Source organism: Cebus imitator, unplaced genomic scaffold (assembly GCF_001604975.1).
Source record: "Cebus imitator isolate Cc_AM_T3 unplaced genomic scaffold, Cebus_imitator-1.0 Scaffold187, whole genome shotgun sequence".
Lineage (NCBI taxonomy): Eukaryota > Metazoa > Chordata > Mammalia > Primates > Cebidae > Cebus > Cebus imitator.
This window is the reverse complement of record NW_016107502.1, coordinates 3,594,600-3,611,328: the sequence shown is the minus strand read 5'-3', so window position 1 is coordinate 3,611,328 and position 16,729 is coordinate 3,594,600. Positions and strand designations below refer to the sequence as shown.

At 46.4% G+C, this 16,729-nt stretch overlaps 1 long non-coding RNA gene across 1 annotated transcript; it reads right to left on the bottom strand.

Moving 5' to 3' along the window:
• Positions 1–268: 268 nt before the first annotated feature.
• LOC108316356 lies at positions 269–4,476 on the bottom strand. The gene is made up of 3 exons (XR_001830298.2): positions 4,205–4,476; positions 2,088–3,565; positions 269–886 (listed from the first exon to the last, which is right to left on the bottom strand). It is a non-coding gene; the product is annotated as an uncharacterized LOC108316356 (long non-coding RNA).
• Between the last annotated feature and the right edge of the window lie 12,253 nt (positions 4,477–16,729).

The following is a 16,729-nucleotide window of genomic DNA, read 5'->3' as shown; positions in this document are numbered from 1 at the left end:
ATTTCAGATGGAAGGTATGCTTTGGCATGGAATACAATTGTTGTCATCTTCACGTGGACAAAATAACACAATACATTGGGATTTTGACAGAAAAGAGGAAAAAGGAATTCCTCATCTTTCATAGAGAGAAGTTAACAGATATAGACCACACTTATAAGGAAATACTAATCTTAAAATTCTAAGTATATTTAAAGTATATTTATGTTTAAAGTAATTTTAAGTATGTTATTTAATGTCACAAAGATAACTACTAGAGAAAAATTAAAATATTTACTAATAAAAATTAAGATACAGATGTGACAGGGTATGAAGTTGCAGAATTCAATAAATCCTCCATCTGTGACATTTACTAGACAATGCTTTCTGTTGAAATTAGATAAATCAGTAATAGAAGCATAAACATTTTATTTTATACTATGATGGCAAACATGAGAAAAGCAAAAGCCAGAAACTAGTCATTGTGGTTATCTCTGGAGGGCAGAGGAGGGAGAATTTTCTCATTTCATGCCTTTCTGTGACGTAACTATTTTTTAAGATCATGGGCATGCAATTATTTCTATAATAATAAAAACCACTTAATGCACTTAATGGGTCAGAGATAATTGTATCTTGGTCTACAGAATCTGGACAGAGAAATGTTTTGATTTCTAGGACTGCCAAATCTAGCTTCTTAAACGAGATAAAGCCATGGAGGTCAGGAAGGATAAGCTGGCGCTCTGTGACAGCTGGTGGGAGAAGGGGCAGATAAGGCTCGCCTCGCTCCGGGGGAAGGAGCGTGGGAGTGAAAGAGGATGGCTGAGTTCGTGTTAAAGGGTCAGGCTACTGCGGGCACATTGTTTCTTCAAAGGTGTCCACGAAGACTATCTGGAGAGTAAGAATTTTCTACCTAGAGAACAGGAAAAAGAGACTAGAGAAAAACAAAGAAAGAAAACCACATCAGAACACTGTTACTGTATTTTTCTCTTGGTTCTGTTGTTCCGCACGATCAATAATTGGCCTTTTTGACTATTTTAGGGCCCTATACCAGAGCCCTTAATTTCTTTAAATTAAGAAATAGTCTAGAGAAAATAAAAGACAAAAGATGTGTTAACTCAGATGCCATTCTGTGAAAAGGAAGAACTCTCCAGCACGGGTGAGATTCCTACTAATGAACAGTGATGGCAAATACAAGCTGAGACCCTAGTCCTGACTCTTAATAGGGGGCTCTTTGTTCCAAAGGAAACTTCTTCTGCAGCGTCCCTAAAAAGCACAGTGCCAGCACCCCATTCCTCTGCGATTCCCACTGTGTCCCGGCCTTTGCCTGTGCTTCACAAAGCTTTGTCTAGGAGCCTCCGTCCTTGGCCCTTTAGGAACCTCAGTAGAAATGCCAGAGCTTCCCAGTGGGTTTCCAAAGTGGTAGTCAAATTTCTGATTTCTTCTTCATTCATTTTAACACAGAAAGATGTCCTTTTTCTTCCCTCCTGACTAAGGTACCAAGAAGTTGCTCAGGTCCACCATGGGAGGGTGGAGAAACCCTCAGGATTGTGCAGCCAGTGGGAACGTACACTATTGTCCTTCTGCAAAGCACCCCTCCTTTCCCCATCCTCCACAATGCATTGGCCCAAACCACCACCTCGAGCCTTGATGTTGAAAATCCAGCCCTCATGTTGTGCTATACGTGTCAACCCTCACTTATGCTTCTGATTTCATCTCTTTCTATTTGTTATGCATCCTGTGCTAACCTTTTTTCTGGATACTGTGGAAGCTTATGCCTCTGTGTCTTGGCACCTCCTCTCCTCTGTGCCTGGAATGGCCTTCTTTGCCTCTTAAGTTTTCAAAACTTTACTTGATGACTGCTCTTGCCATTAACTTGTGGATCCTCTGGGCTGTCGGAGCACTGTACGTTAGTCTTGGCACATTGCATCTCATTCATGTCTGACCTCTCCCAGATTCCCTTAAGGTCAGAAACTTGTGTCTCATCAATCTCTATGCCCAGCCCCTGGCACAATCATGCCATCCCAGCACACACCAGGAGGCTCCCACATGTGGTAGATGTGAAGCTGAGCTTTGGAGTCTACCTCGATAGAAGTCCCAACTCTGCCACTTACTTGCTGTGGGATTGGGGCAAGTTAATCACTTGTGCAATGTGGATTGTCTCCATTTCATTGGGTTGCTGTGATGATTAAATCAGATTGTTCCTGTAAAATTCTTTGTGCATGTATTATGTGCTCATTCAAATTCAACTAGAATTATTAAATGAAAGGAATGTAGTGCACAAATTCAGACTTTTTTTTCTGCCCACACTTTCTCTCATTTTTTCTAAAACTCCTAAACTACGTAGCATGAGCTGCAAGAACTTTTAGAGCTTAGAGACAGTCCCTAAAGTCACAAGAATAAACCAATCTTCATGTGCTCAAAAATATGCCTCCCGTGTTGGAAGCAGTGACAGGTTTCTGGAGAGGCTGGCTTTCCCATTGCCTGTCTCCAGACTGCTAAAACAGGGTATCATTTGGAAAGTCCTCTAAAGATGGAGGTCTCCATTCCGTTGGCAAGCACATGTCAACCCTGGAGTGTTCTTTTTCCTGTCTCATTTCCATCCATCACAATGAGTGTAGTTTTAGGCCCTCTGCCCTTATTCTGTCACCACAGACTTATACTCCATAGAAAACTGTTTCAAAGCCTGCAGCGTCTTCTCTGATTCTCCTGATTAGGGTTTTTGTTTTTTTGGAGGGAAAGGAATGAGTTTCCAGCAAAGGCTGGAAGGTGGAGCCAAACCTCAAACACGGTCCTTGGGTGCCACCTGCTGGTCAAATGCCATATCGCAACCATTTTTTCTTCCGTCCAACAGTCCACAAATAAGCAGAAAAGAATCACTATTCAATAGATATTTTTGACTTGTTTTCATGAATAAAGGTAACTGACTAGCCAGGTGATCAAACTCCTGAGACGATAAACGTGCTTCAGCTAGCTGAGCTCAGAAAATCCAGGTGACAAAGCAGAGGTCCCGGGAAGGAATGAGTTTGGGGTGAATCACCCGCCTCCCAAGCCCGAAGGAGAGCACTACTGTTCTCTGTACATGCAAAGGGTGAGTTGATTCATTTTTTTATTACAACTTCATGGTGTCACAAAACCATTCTCATCAGCAAGGCCCCACTAACCATGACAATGACCACAATTCCACGTTTCCTTTGTCTTACTCTCTACTTTTACAAAGTACTTGTGTTATTTGAAACTGACCCTAGAACCCCGTAAGGGGCGCAATGCCAAGATTATTGTCTCAGCTGTTTAATAGAGGAACTGAAATGTCTGCTCTGACGCCAGACTGCTGTGCGATGCTGCTGCTGGGACGACAGTGCAGACACCTTCCCTTCTGTGGTCCTGGTTTTGCTATTTTCAGGCTGCAGTGACTTCTCCCCTCAGGCCCTTTTCCACCAACCTCACTTCCCTCATGGTTCAAGTCCTCCTGTCTCAACTGCACTTACTGCAATGATGCTGCCTTTGGGTCCCTGATCTCCAGTTTCTTCCCCTTTCATTCCCTTCCATGGTGGAGTCAGTTATATGTTTAAGATAAAGATCCAATCACATCCTGGTTTAAAACAAAAACCAAAATAAAACTGCCATGGTTAACTCCCTTGGCCTCCTGCACAACACCCTTGACTCCTGACTGCATCGACAGCCTCATCTCCAGCTCTTCTCCCGCATGCCGCCTGTGCCCACCACACACCACATCTGAGCTCCAGACACACAGGGTCGCTGCTCTCCATTCCCCATACCCTTCCGCCGCCCACCTCGTTCATTCCCTCTGGCAACGTGCTTTCTTCTCACTTCTGTCTGTCCAGTTTAAGCCCCCTGTGGGCTGGCCATTCGGCTGTCTCCTCCAGCTCCATTCCTCACTTCTCTGCCTTGCTTTGTGTCCTGGACACCGTCGCCCAGGCCCCATTCTCTCTGGATTCTAGTTGGCTTCAGCCATGAATCCTGCGCTAACTGGAGATCAGAGAGCAAGGTCCTGGTGCTCACAGTTCTCCCTGTGATTTGGGGAATGGGTGCATTTTTCTTCCTGGGCCCCAGTCCTGTAGCTGCCCTTCTCCACAGCCGCAGACATCTGCAGGTTCTGGGCATCCCACACTTGCTCCGGCCACTTGGCTCTTCAGACCTAGAGGTATCATAGCATTCTGCTGCTCCCGGTGACCTGTTGGCTCTCATGGCACTGCCCACACGTCTGTACCTGGTCCCTTCTTTAGGCTCTGCTTGACATTCCTTTCCAGTGTGTTCTGTGTTCTGCCAGGAAGACCCTGACTGATATAACCTCTTCCGTGAGGCCTCCCCTGCATCCTCCGTCCTTCCTGCTAACAGTCATCAGTCCCACAGAGAGTGCTGTCCATGCATGCTACCTCACAGTATCGGTGGTTTGCATCATTAGTGACTCCATGGCAATGCTTCTTTCATTCATCTTTGTATCCACAGCCCTCCAGTATGTGGTCTGGCATGCAGTATGAGGTCAAAACGCTTAATGAATGAATCCATGCACATAAGAGAGGCTTTGTTGGAAAGGCTGTAGTTGAATGACATCAAGGCTTTGGGTTTGAACTTTATATGGATCAGTTGATTTTATGAAGAGCTTATGGCAGAGACTCTACCCTCATTCTGGTCCGTCGTTTAAATGGTTTCCCTTGAAGTGTAGATGGATCCACCAGCTTCTTCATGCCCAAGAGAGTGCCCTGCTGCAGAACACATAGACTCTTGTGGCGCAGCTTTTGAGGGAAAGCCCGACCACCGCTGAGAGCCATTCTCTGCAATATATGAGAGTCCTGCGATGTGATGTGCATGGAGGCACGAAGCTTCTGGAGGTAGGAAGAAGTGCTTCAGAACCAGAGGTGTCAGCTCAAAGGGGTGTCTGCTGATGAGTCGGCGTCATCAGGCTTCCTCACTGTAACCAACCTACATGAATCAATGACTACACTGAACTTCTACGGGGAAAGCTGGGCTGGCCAAGAGGCAGAGTATGGGAGCTCCCATCACCGGCTTCACTGATACAGGCTCGTTCATTTCACAAGACGCGGAAGCACAGAGACTTTCTGGAGATCATTGGGAAGGAAAAACCTGGGAGTGGGCACTAAGATGGGTTGTTGGAGATGGAAGATGAGAGTGAAACTTCCATTCTACAGAAGAAGGGGTCAAGACTTGGAGATGCTGTGTCTCTTGTGTTGCTTAGTCCCCAGACTGGATTTGGGGGTCAGAGGTGCACAGAGAGGTGACGGGCTGGCCCTGATGCCCACACACATCAGCTCTTCATTCGAAGGCTCCGTAGGATCTGCTTCCAGGCCTTTCTGTGATCCTCTAGGCCAGGACAGGAACAGCAGGGCAAATCTTCTTCAAAAGATTTGGTTTATTTGCCACTAGAGTAATTCCAGACAGATCAAGGATGCAAGGCTTTGCAGGGTATTTGGGAAGTTGGGCTGGGATTCAATTTTTGTTATGGTTAATCAAGAGTTACTTCTGTGTACCTGGAAGGTATTCATTACAAGTTGGTGAGTAGATTAAAAGACAAAGACGGCCGGGCGCGGTGGCTCAAGCCTGTAATCCCAGCACTTTGGGAGGCCGAGGCGGGTGGATCACGAGGTCAAGAGATCGAGACCATCCTGGTCAAATGGTGAAACCCCGTCTCTACTAAAAATACAAAAAATCAGCTGGGCATGGTGGCGTGTGCCTGTAATCCCAGCTACTCAGGAGGCTGAGGCAGGAGAATTGCCTGAACCCAGGAGGCGGAGGTTGCGGTGAGCCGAGATTGCGCCATTGCACTCCAGCCTGGGTAACAAGAGTGAAACTCTGTCTCAAAAAGAAAAAAAAAAAAAGACAAAGGCACAAACACAGTATTTGTGGACAGAGCCGACTTTACAAGTCTCCCTCCCTACCACACTATCCATAGTCAGTACCCGGAAATCCCCTCACAACTGGTCCTAGGTCTTCGCCCAGCTTCCCTGTCAATGTCTGGACACCTAAACCAGCTTCCTGGTTTTCCTCCAGACTCCTTGCTTCTTGGCCCTCAGGGGGAGAGAGAGAGAGAGAGAGAGAGAGAGAGAGAGAGAGAGTGTGAGAGAGAGAGAGAGAGTGTGTGTGTGTGTGTGTGTGTGTGGTTGGGGACGGGGCGGGATAGGCAGTCTCCCCCCATTGCTATTTTGGGAATTCTAAGCCCATCGCTGTGAATGAAGTGACATTTGCCTTCCCATCCTTGTTCTGAAAAGAGGCTCCTTTACACGGACTATATTTCTAGTTCCCCTGTGGTCAGTCACTTAGAGCAGCCGATGAGGGAGTTGAGAAGGCCGTGCGTCGCCTCTTGTATAGAGCAGTGCGTTTGCACACTGGAAACTTTTTGCACATGCAGGGCTGGCAGGCCCCTGAGGTAGGGATTTCAGTAGCTTCACAGGCTGATGCTTCCTCCTCAATGCCCCAAGATCCGTGCAGGAAGTGCAGGCTTCCTTAAGAGGTCCTGCGAAGATGTACCTCTGTGAAGACCCACCGTATACTCAGGGAGTGACGGGGCCTATTCCCTGCCCCTGACCACAGGCCTGGAACAGCTGAACCAATGACTAATTGCAGCAGCCCCTGCCTTGCTCACAGCTCCACGTGGCTGAGTTCAGCTGCCTCCTGTTCTTAGGGGTCCATGAGGGACCCAGGAGCTGGATGGGGAGGAGCAAAGCCACCTGTGCAGGGGTCCTGCCTGCATATTCTCTCCATACCTCTTCTTTCCCTCAGGTGACTGGGAAGTCTGGACAGCACCCATACCAAGGGGAGGATGTCTACCTGGAAACAGGTATGTATATCTGCATTCTTTATTTAAGGGACCTAAACTTGCCTGGTGGCCCAGGCCGGTCTCAAACTCCTAGGCTCAAGCTAGCCTCAGCCTCTTGAGTAGCTGGAATCACGGGCCGCCTCTGGAAGCATTTCCGTCTCCCTGCATCGCCGGCGGTCCACCGACTCAGCACTGTGCCTGCTGCTGCCTGTGTTCTGCTCCCTGAGGTCCTGGGCCCCCAGAGGCAAGCGCCCTGTGCTCAAGGGACCATGCCAAGCATGTGAGTGCTCTTCAGCCATCACAGGCCACAGGAGGGGAGTTGAAGGTGACTGGGCACCTCCTGGTCCACTTGCCCCATGGGAGGGGAGGCCATGACTTCATGAGAGTGGAAGGGGAGGCGCTCACTGACTTGCACAGGGGAGATGTTCCCTTGTTCAGGTGAGTCTCTCCTTCACATACCTGCGGCTGGGTCTGTGATGTGGCCTGATGTGGCAGAGAGAGCCAGAGGCCGTCGCCAGGGTTCCAAGTATCCCCTTCCTGCTGCTGGTGGTGCCTGACTTCCTGGTCCACAGGCCCAGGCCTGAGTAAGCCACACAGGGTGATTCTTCCATCCTCCAAAACCATCCAGATTCCACTCTGGGCAGTGGTTTGGCAGTGTGCCCAGTCAGCCTTTCCTTGACTTCCCACAGCGGCTGCAAACACTGGCCTCGTCACACTTTCCAAACGCTTGTTCAAGGCCATGAAACAAGGATGCAGGGGATGCTCGTTTTCCCGGCTGTTCTTTTAAACAGCTTCCTTGTCTGTCTCTCTGCGGGGTGAACGTACTCTGAGGCAGGAAGGCCACAGGGCCCTTTCTGACCGTCCTCCAGGGGGCTGCAGGGATGTTTGCGCCCCACCTCCCAGCCCCGTGGACTGGCATGGTACTGGTTGCTACCAGGGCGGCGTGCAGAGTCCTAAAGCCGCCCTTCTGCACTGGGGTGGTGACTAAGAGGTTAAAGTTAACTTGTCCTAGACTATGTCAGGCTGCCTCCCCAGGCAAGGAGGTAGCAGCCAGCTCTGGCCCAGTGCCAAGAAAGCCAGTCCCCCCTGATGCTCCCCAACTGTGAGCACCAGTGGGACTCTAACCGCTGGCTTGCCACATTATATGACTGGAATTGCAGTGCTTGAGCCCAGCTCTTTGACTCCCCTCAGGAGGGGAGCGCCTGGTGCTCTGCACAACCACAGATGCAGAGCTGGCCAGATAGAATGGGGGCCAAGGCCTTGCCATGTCCCACTGTGGCTGTATCCTGGCCCTGATCCTGCCTGGCCGGTGGCTTCTGTAATCAGACGACTCACAACCGTTACACCCAATAGCCAAGATCCCTGTCCCAGACCCTGGCAACTAGCCTGCTAATCTCTGGTAATGTCCCGGAAAAAAGTGGATAAGAGAGTCCTGTCCATTGCCTCCATTCCTGTCTCCATGAGCTCCCCCAGGGAACACTGCTCTTGCAGCTATGGAGTGTGCTCACACACACTATGCTTAATATTTGGCTGTATTTCTTTCTGCTCTTTTTTTGCAGTGTGTGTGTGCAGGCATGTGTGTATGTACATATGTGTGCAGACGCTTGTGGGTATATGTAAACAAAACTAGGATCATCGGATACATAGAGATCATTACTTTTATTAATTACTGTTTTATTTGGGGATGATTCTTGCTAATTTACAGAAAAGTTGCAAAACTAGTGGAGTTCCTCAACACCTGCCATCCAGCTTTCCAAAGTGTTAACAACATCTTGTATAGCGAAAACCAAGACATGAACATCGGCACATTACTATTTACTGAATGATGGGCTGTAATTTAGATTTCACTAGTCATTCTATTAATGTCCTTTTTTCTGTTGCAAGATCCAGTACAAGATATAACACTGCATTTAGTCTTCATGTCTCCTTAGCCTCCCAGTTTCTCAGCTATTCATTGTATTCCATGACCTTGAGAATTTTGGAGCACAGTGGTCAAATAGTTTGCCGAGCGCCCCTCAGTTTGACTTGCTTGATGTTTTCTCATGATTAGGCTGGGGTTGTGGGTTAATGGGAGGACGACAGAGGTGCAGTGCTCCCTCACTGCACCATAGGAGAGGGTGTCACGTCAACACGACCTACCACGTGGCTATGACTGTGGTTTCTCCACTGTGGAGTTACTGTGTTCCCATCCTATATGCTATTCATATAGGATAGCATGTCACAGTCCAGCCTACACTCAAGGGGAGAAGGATTAAGTTCCAAACCTCCTGAGGTGGAGAGAGTATCTACATATATTGCCTGGAATTTTTCAGAGTGAAATATTTGTCCTTTGTCTCTTATTTATTTATTTATTCAATCATTTCTTTATATCATTATGGAGCCATGGATATGCATTTTATTTTGCAGGGTTATAATTATTCATGTTGTCACTCAGGTTGTCCCAGTTTGGGGATGGGGGTCTCTTTCAGCTTAGCTCCAGTGTTCTCCAGCTTACCCCCATTCCGTCTCTTCTCTCTCTTTCTTTTTCCCTCTTTCCTTCCTTCCTTCCTTCCTTCCTTCCTTCCTTCCTTTCTTTCTTTCTTCCTTCCTTCCTTCCTTCCTTCCTTCCTTCCTTCCTTCCTTCCTTCCTTCCTTCCTTCCCTTTCTTTCCTTTCTTTCCTTTCTTTCTTTCTTTCGTTCTCCTATTTTCTGGCCTTGTAGGGTTTGTCTTCTGCTCTACAATCAACCATTTCTCCTGGGGTCCTGACTTCTTTCCTTGGAGAACTGTATTTAAAAACCAATCACTGGGCACTGGAGATGCTCATTGCTACTGGGGTGTCACTGCTTCCAGATCTTCTCAGCAGACAGAGCTGGGAAATACCTGTGTGTGCATGTGCATAGACACATAGATATAATCACTTCCGTATTTCAATCGGCATAAATAAACATGAGTTCTTAAAAGAAATAAGAGCTTGTGTGGTTATCCTAATCTCTAATCCATGATTACAGGGTTCATTCTAGTCTTCCTCCCTTACTATTTTGTAAATTTCTTTCTCCAACAGCGAGAATCTTGGCTCTCACTAATGACAACTCATTTACTTGTTCAATCCTAAAATATGTGTAGTGGTTTCAGAGCTGAGTTTTGTATACTGATTTTTTTCTTTCTTCTTGTTTTTAATGTTTACTTTCTAGAAGTATAAAATACATTCATAAAAGTGCATAACTCAAAAGTGTAAGGCTTGCATTTTTAAAAAGTGAGCACATTCCATTAACCTGCACCCAAAATATCAAGAAACAAAACATTACCAAAATTCCAGAAGCCCCCGGGACTCTTGGCAATCACGTCTCCCCTATAAACAGAAAGCCCTAATTTGACTTCTAACACTATGAGTGAGTTTTGGCTGTTTTTGAACTTTATAGAAAGGGGCCAGATTGAATTGTGTCTGCTTCTTTTGCTTGGCACGATGCTTTGAGATCCGCCCCTGTTGTTGCAGGTAGTTATAGTTCATTCATTCCTGCGTGTCTTGCTTTCTTAAGATTGCCTCATAGACTCCTTTCCACGGTCTTGCATTTTCCCACAATGTGATTTTGATGGCTATATAATATTCCACGTTTGATTATACCATAAACTATTGACTTATCCCCTCTTGTCTGTCATTTGATTGGCCTCTCATTCCTGCATTATGAGTAATACTGACTAACGTTACCTTGAGAAGATTGTTACATAATCCTGATGCCTCAGAATTAGTCACATCACATCTGAAGGTTTGTATTCTACTCTGGCTCTTAGTCCTCAGCACACACCCGCAGGGGGCTTAAGAGGGTGCTGAGGATTCTAGCAGCTGTGGCTTAGGAAGCTCAGCTTGGGGAACGGGACTGCTAGGCATGCGGGTAGACAAGGTAGCTGTTTGCAAATATTTGAAGCACTATTTGAAAGAGGGGTACACGTATGCTGTTTTATGATGTTTTCGTCCTTGTGTTCAGCTAACAAGAGCAGGTTTTCTGCTTGTTCTGTTTTGTTTTGAATCTATAGTAGTATAAAGGAGGCAAAGAATAAGAGGGGTGCTAGACATAACTAACTGCCCCCGGATGACACGCATGAGTTGGGACTGCCCTGGGCAAGCCAGGCCGCTGGTTGTCACCCCAGTCACAAGAAACTCCTTCTCCTGAGTGGAGATTTGACTGAGAAAGGAAAGGGCTGATGTGCAGTGCTGATCTTTCTGTTATTTGACACGTGTTGTACTGTTAGGCAGGACTGTGCCAAGGTTTCCTGTATTGGACGGGAGGTTACACTAGATGATGTCCAAGCGGCTGGATGATTATTAGATGACAGTCTATTTCGGAAAGTCCATAATTCAGCCTAAGAAATGATCAGCAGTATTGCCAAAGTGAGTAAATAAGATTTACATGTCTCTCTTCCAGGTCCTTATAGAAGCATGATTTCCATCTGGTGCTCAAACTTGCTTTTTTTTAAACAGCTTTATTGACATCTGGTCGCTGATAGGTAATAGAGTGTTCTGCACTTAAAAACTGCTGAAGGAGACGATCTCATGACAGATGCCCAGAATTGGATTTTGCAAGGCTGGGAGGAGAGGGCAGTGATGATGCCCAACTTGTCAGGTGCTGGGCGTTAAGAGCAATGCTCTGTGGTGACTGAGGGTAGATTCCATCTGAAGTTTTGAGAATTTAAACAATTTATTCAGGGTTCACCAGTCAAAATTTTTTGGTTGTAAGAACAAAAGTCACTGCCACTAATGTAAGCCTGAGGCTCAAATACATCCATGACCTTGAATTCTACAAGGGACCCCTCTATCTTGATAACATATTACCACTTAAAAATTATATATATAATCTATAATACAATATATTATAATATATATCATATAATATTATCATATGCTATATTATAATAAAATAGATCTTTTTTTTAGGTTCAGAGGTACACGTGCAGTGTTGTTATGTTTGTGAATTGTGTGCCACAGGGGTTTGGGATACAGATTATTTAATCACCCAGGTAATAAGACTACTACCTGATGGGTAAATTTTTTTATCTTCTCCTTCCTCCCTCCCTCCACTCTCAGGTAGGCCCCTGTTTCTGTTGTTTCCTTCTTTGTAGCTATGTGTTCTCATTGTAAAACTTTACATCTTGAGATACTCTTAGATTTACAGAAGAGTTGCAACAATAGTACTGAGAATTTTCACATATCCTTTACCCAAGTTTGTCTAATTTTTTTTTTTTTTTTTTTTTTTTTTTTTTTGTATTTTTTTTTGAGACAGAGTCTTGATCTGTTGCCAGGTGCCAGGCTGGAGTGCAGTGGCGTGTGATCTCGGCTCACTGCAACCTCTGCCTCCTGGGTTCAAGTAATTCTCTTGCCTCAGCCTCCCAAGTAGCTGGGACTACAGGCACACGCCACCACACCCAGCTATTTTTTTTGCATTTTTTAGTAGAGACGGGGTTTCACCATGTTGGCCAGGATGGTCTCAATCTCCTGACCTCGTGATCTTTTTGGTCTCTGGCTGCTTCTCATGATGGGGTTGAGGTTAAGGACCACTGCAAACAGTACCACTGAGTGCTCTTCCGTCTCTCTCTGTGCAGCACATCAGTACATGATGCTGAGGCATCTCACTACTGGTAAAGTTAACCTCAATTACTTTCTTAAGATGATGTTTGCCAGCTTCTTCACTGTGCAGTTACCACTTGTCATTAACAAATTTTGCTTTGAGATCATGCACATATACTTTTTCACTATAAACCTTTGCCCACCAGTTTCAGCATCCTTCATAAAGCAGCTTTTTTGTTTAACCTGAGTCAAATGAATTCCCAGAGAAAAATGCATAGGTGCAGAGAGCTGACAGCCTGGCTTCCCGGGGTCATCTGTTTTCCTTTCTATGTCACTATTGGGGCCAGCTATTTCTCTCTAGGCCCCCTTCATTCCCCTCTCTCTGCATGACAATGTCTTATGTGATCGAGAACAAGGCTGCCATTCGCACCCCTCCCCAGTGTAAGAGACCAGCCCAAGGGAGGTGAGCTCTCCTAGTTCCAAGCCCAAGGTCTTGAGGAAAGGACTCTGACTGGTCCAGTCTGGGTCAGTACCAAAGCCCTGACACGTTAAGTTGGCTCCAGAGGTGCAAGATTGAGTTGCTTATGTAAGTCTGCTTGGGACACCCCTTAGTATTAGGATGGGTGGAAAATATTCCCCAAAATCTCTGTGAGATGAGCAGCCCCCCAGTGTGTATCCAACCCACAGCGTGTCAGAGGCACAGTCAGCACCAGAACACAGGTCCCCCCACTTTTAAGCACTGTGACTTCCTTGTCAATGCCTTGGCACATGTTAGGCACTGAATCAGTGACAAATTGACTTCTCTGCCTCCATCACAATCAAGCTAGAGTGGCACTTTATCCCAATCCTGGAAACAAATATGAAATTACTCTTTGGTAGGAAGGGAAGGTGAAGGGCTGAAGGTCCCCAAGAGTTCCCTGGGCTTAAAGCTCTCCTTGGTGATCTTTGGAGCTGAGTTATCATCCAGCTGTGTTATCCTAATTCTCTAAAGACACGGAACTAAAACCCAAGAGCTAATCACTTAGGGGGATTGACCTTAAAATGCAGCAGATTTTCAGAAATGATTGGAAAATCTTTTCTGAAAGGAGAGATGCCTGGATCAGATTCTTCAAGGAAGGAAAGCAAAGCATATCTCCCTGGTTCAGTGGAGAGCAAAGGGAGGGCTTGGTGCATGTTGGGAAGAAAGCAATGCTTAGCAACATTTTCTAGATTCCTGATTCATATTTTCCCTCTGATGTCAGGGATGGAGCATCCTTTTCTCCCCTGGCAGCTTGCTTATGGCACTAAGAAATCCAAGATAAATGGGATGCTCTGTGAATGAAGCCTGGAACAGCTGGACATTGCTGGACACAACTGCAATGGTTGGTCAAATGGGGACATCTGGTTCACCTCCCCAGAGGTCTGGCAGTGGTAATAGACCCAATAAAGATAATTCAATCGGTCACTGCAGGCTGAGGCTCCCTGAAGCCCAAACACTGAGCTGGAGAGATTGGGTTTCTCTTTCATGGGAGCAGAGGAAGGAGACTGGTGGGAGTGCCAGCTGTGTGCCTGGCTTCTCCCGCCTGAAATGCTGGGTCCCTGCAACTCTGGGGGCCAACTTCCCAGGAAAGGTGAGAGATTGCCTATTATAATTTGGTAGCACACAAAAGGCCAGGACCTCTAGAAAGAATTCTTAGTGCATAGCGTGGCAGATGTTTGTTCCATAGTGACTCAGTGAAGGATTCTTAGAGGTCAGAAGGCTCGGGTTGAAGACAGTCCTAATGCAAGTGCTCACTGGTCTTGAGCAAAAGGCTTAGTCTCTCCTGAAATGCAATTTTCTCATCTGTAAAATGAGGATAGGAATATCTATCTCCCAGGATTGTCACGAACATTATATAAAATCATGAATGTGGAGAAGTTTGCTAGAAAAATGTGAGCCACTTTGGTGGTGGATGAGATCAAATCAATAGTTTGTGATGCTCTCAACCAAGTGTCTTTTCTCTATAGTGACAGATGACATGAGACCTGAAACTCACAGTAGACTCAGATGTCTTCATTTTAGCCTCTAGTCTCAAACTTTAAAAAACATTTTAGTCAGTTTTCTATACAAAGAGGATGTAGGGAAATGACATGCTGTATATCCATGTCTTAATTTTTACTCCCTACAGAAGGATCTGTGAGCAATAAACTGCATAGAAGGTGACAGGAGAAACGTGTGGACTTCACAGGGCTAAAGATTAGATTTGAAGATAGTGAAACCGAGGTTCAAAAAAGCCACCAGGACTAGCCAAAATTATAATTCAGGGCTGAGTCTTCTATCCAGCTCTCATCAGCAAGTGATTTTTGGTTCTAACATGCTCTGTGATCTCCTGGGTTCAGACAGTACTTGAGACTGTCCTAAGACAATAGTTTACCTCCGTTTCCCTAGTCCCCTATATATCTCTGATCACCTACAACATGAGGGTGCTCCACCATCAAAGGAGTGACTCCTAAGCCAAATGTTCAGTAGCATCCCCCAAGATGTTACAAGAAACAATTGCATTAGTTTGGTGGGGTGGGGTTGGGGACAAGAGGTAAGGTGGGTGTAGTTGGAGGGAGGGAGGGGCTTCTTTGGCCTTAGTGTCCTGGTCTGCAGAAGTGCCCACAGAGCATGGCCATTGGGTGCATGGAGGGTGCAGAATGACAAAACAGGGTCCAGTCACAAGAGCCTCTTTGATTCAAAAGAATGTGACATGAGGAATGACTCTATTTAGCTTCCTTCATTAAGGGAATATTTGTCAGTGGGATCGTGAGTCAGAAGAGGAAAGGGTCTTTTTTAACCTAAAAATAAAGCCGTGGGGACAGAGCAGTTGGGGGGTTTGCGGTTTGACCTTTCCTATTTCTGAATGTGTGTGCTGTGTGTGTTGCACGGGTAGCGGAAGCCAGGCGAGCGTGGAAGACAGCCATCTCCAGCCTTGGCTCTAAGAAGGATTGCTGGTAAAATGAGCACTTGGTGGCAGCATAGGTTAGTGGTAATACCTAAAGCCACAAGCCAGAATTCCAGTCCTTGCAGTCTGTGGTTTGCTAATGACCTGGCATCTTCTGCCCCAAGTCCTCTCTGCTGTCCATCTTGGCCCTCACTGGCATTGATTCCAGTGGCTCAGCCATGGGGCTTGGCTCCCACCCCTTAGTCACAGAGCACACGTGACTCAGCCCCTTTTTAGGCACGCTGCCAAATTGTGGTCAATCTCTAGCACTGCCTTTGGGTTCACCGAGGATGCATATTGCTCTGATGTCCATCTGAACCGCAGTACAGGGCAGAGTACGAGGCATCGCCTGAGGACAAACTGTCATCAGAATATGCAAGAATTCTGCTTAGGGTGTGTCAAAGAGCAAACCAGGACTGAGCATTCACCATGTAATTAGTGCAGAAATACAGGATGCATTTTAACTCCTTCTACTCTCTGGCTCTCAAAGCTAGTGAATGAAATTCTGCCCCAGGAACAAAAATGCCTAAAAACCAGTGTCCAACAATCTTGTAGGCAGGCTCAGAAGATATCTGGGATTATATTCTTTTTATCTTTCTCATCTCCCAGAAGAAAACAAGCCTTCTTCTGAAATCCCCACTGCGTGCCCACCCACAGAGACACAGAAGTCCCTGGACATCAAGCCACAAGGGAGGGGACAGAAGGGGTGAGAATGAAACACTCCCCGCTTCCTCTTCCACTTACCACGTGGCTCCTGCTCCCACACCTCACTACACTCAGGCCCTCCCCTGCTATGAATCTGCTTTCTCTACTATCCTGGATAAATCCTACTCTTCCTGAAAACGCCAGCCCCCGACCAGCCTCCCCAAATGCCCTATCCTATGGTGCTCTCTCCTTCCTTGCAATATCTGCACACTTAGACCCTGTGCCGCTCAATTTTAGCCCTTATCGGTCGACTCTTCTGTTTGCTATTGTTTTGTGTTACCCCAACTAAGCTGAGGTGCATCGGCAAGAGTGAGGCATAAAACCTTTCCAGTCCAAATCCCAGGCCAGCAGCTTACACTCCGAGGCATGGCCACATTGGAAGTCAGAGTTGATCAATCCACTCTCCAGGGCTGAGTGGGAGGGTTACATGAGTAAAAGTGTGTAAAGGACTTAGAATCATGGCCGGCACACAACGATGAGATGAAAACACTGTCTATTGGTATTACTGTTACTGGAGCTTAGAGACGATGTAATTGGTTTAGATTCAAGATTCTCCGGCATTTTGGTCTTCACCACACCCGCAGCATAATTGGTGGTCCAAACAATATAGATAAACTAGAAATAGTACACAAGCTTCATGTCCGGCTTGGCACCCCTGCTGGGGTAAAGCTGCGGAGTGACCTGGTTAAAATGGTGAGTGTGTCGGCCCTAGGAGGGGTGAGAACCCTGACACTGATCCGCTGCACAGAGAGTCTTGGGAAAAGGCCCGA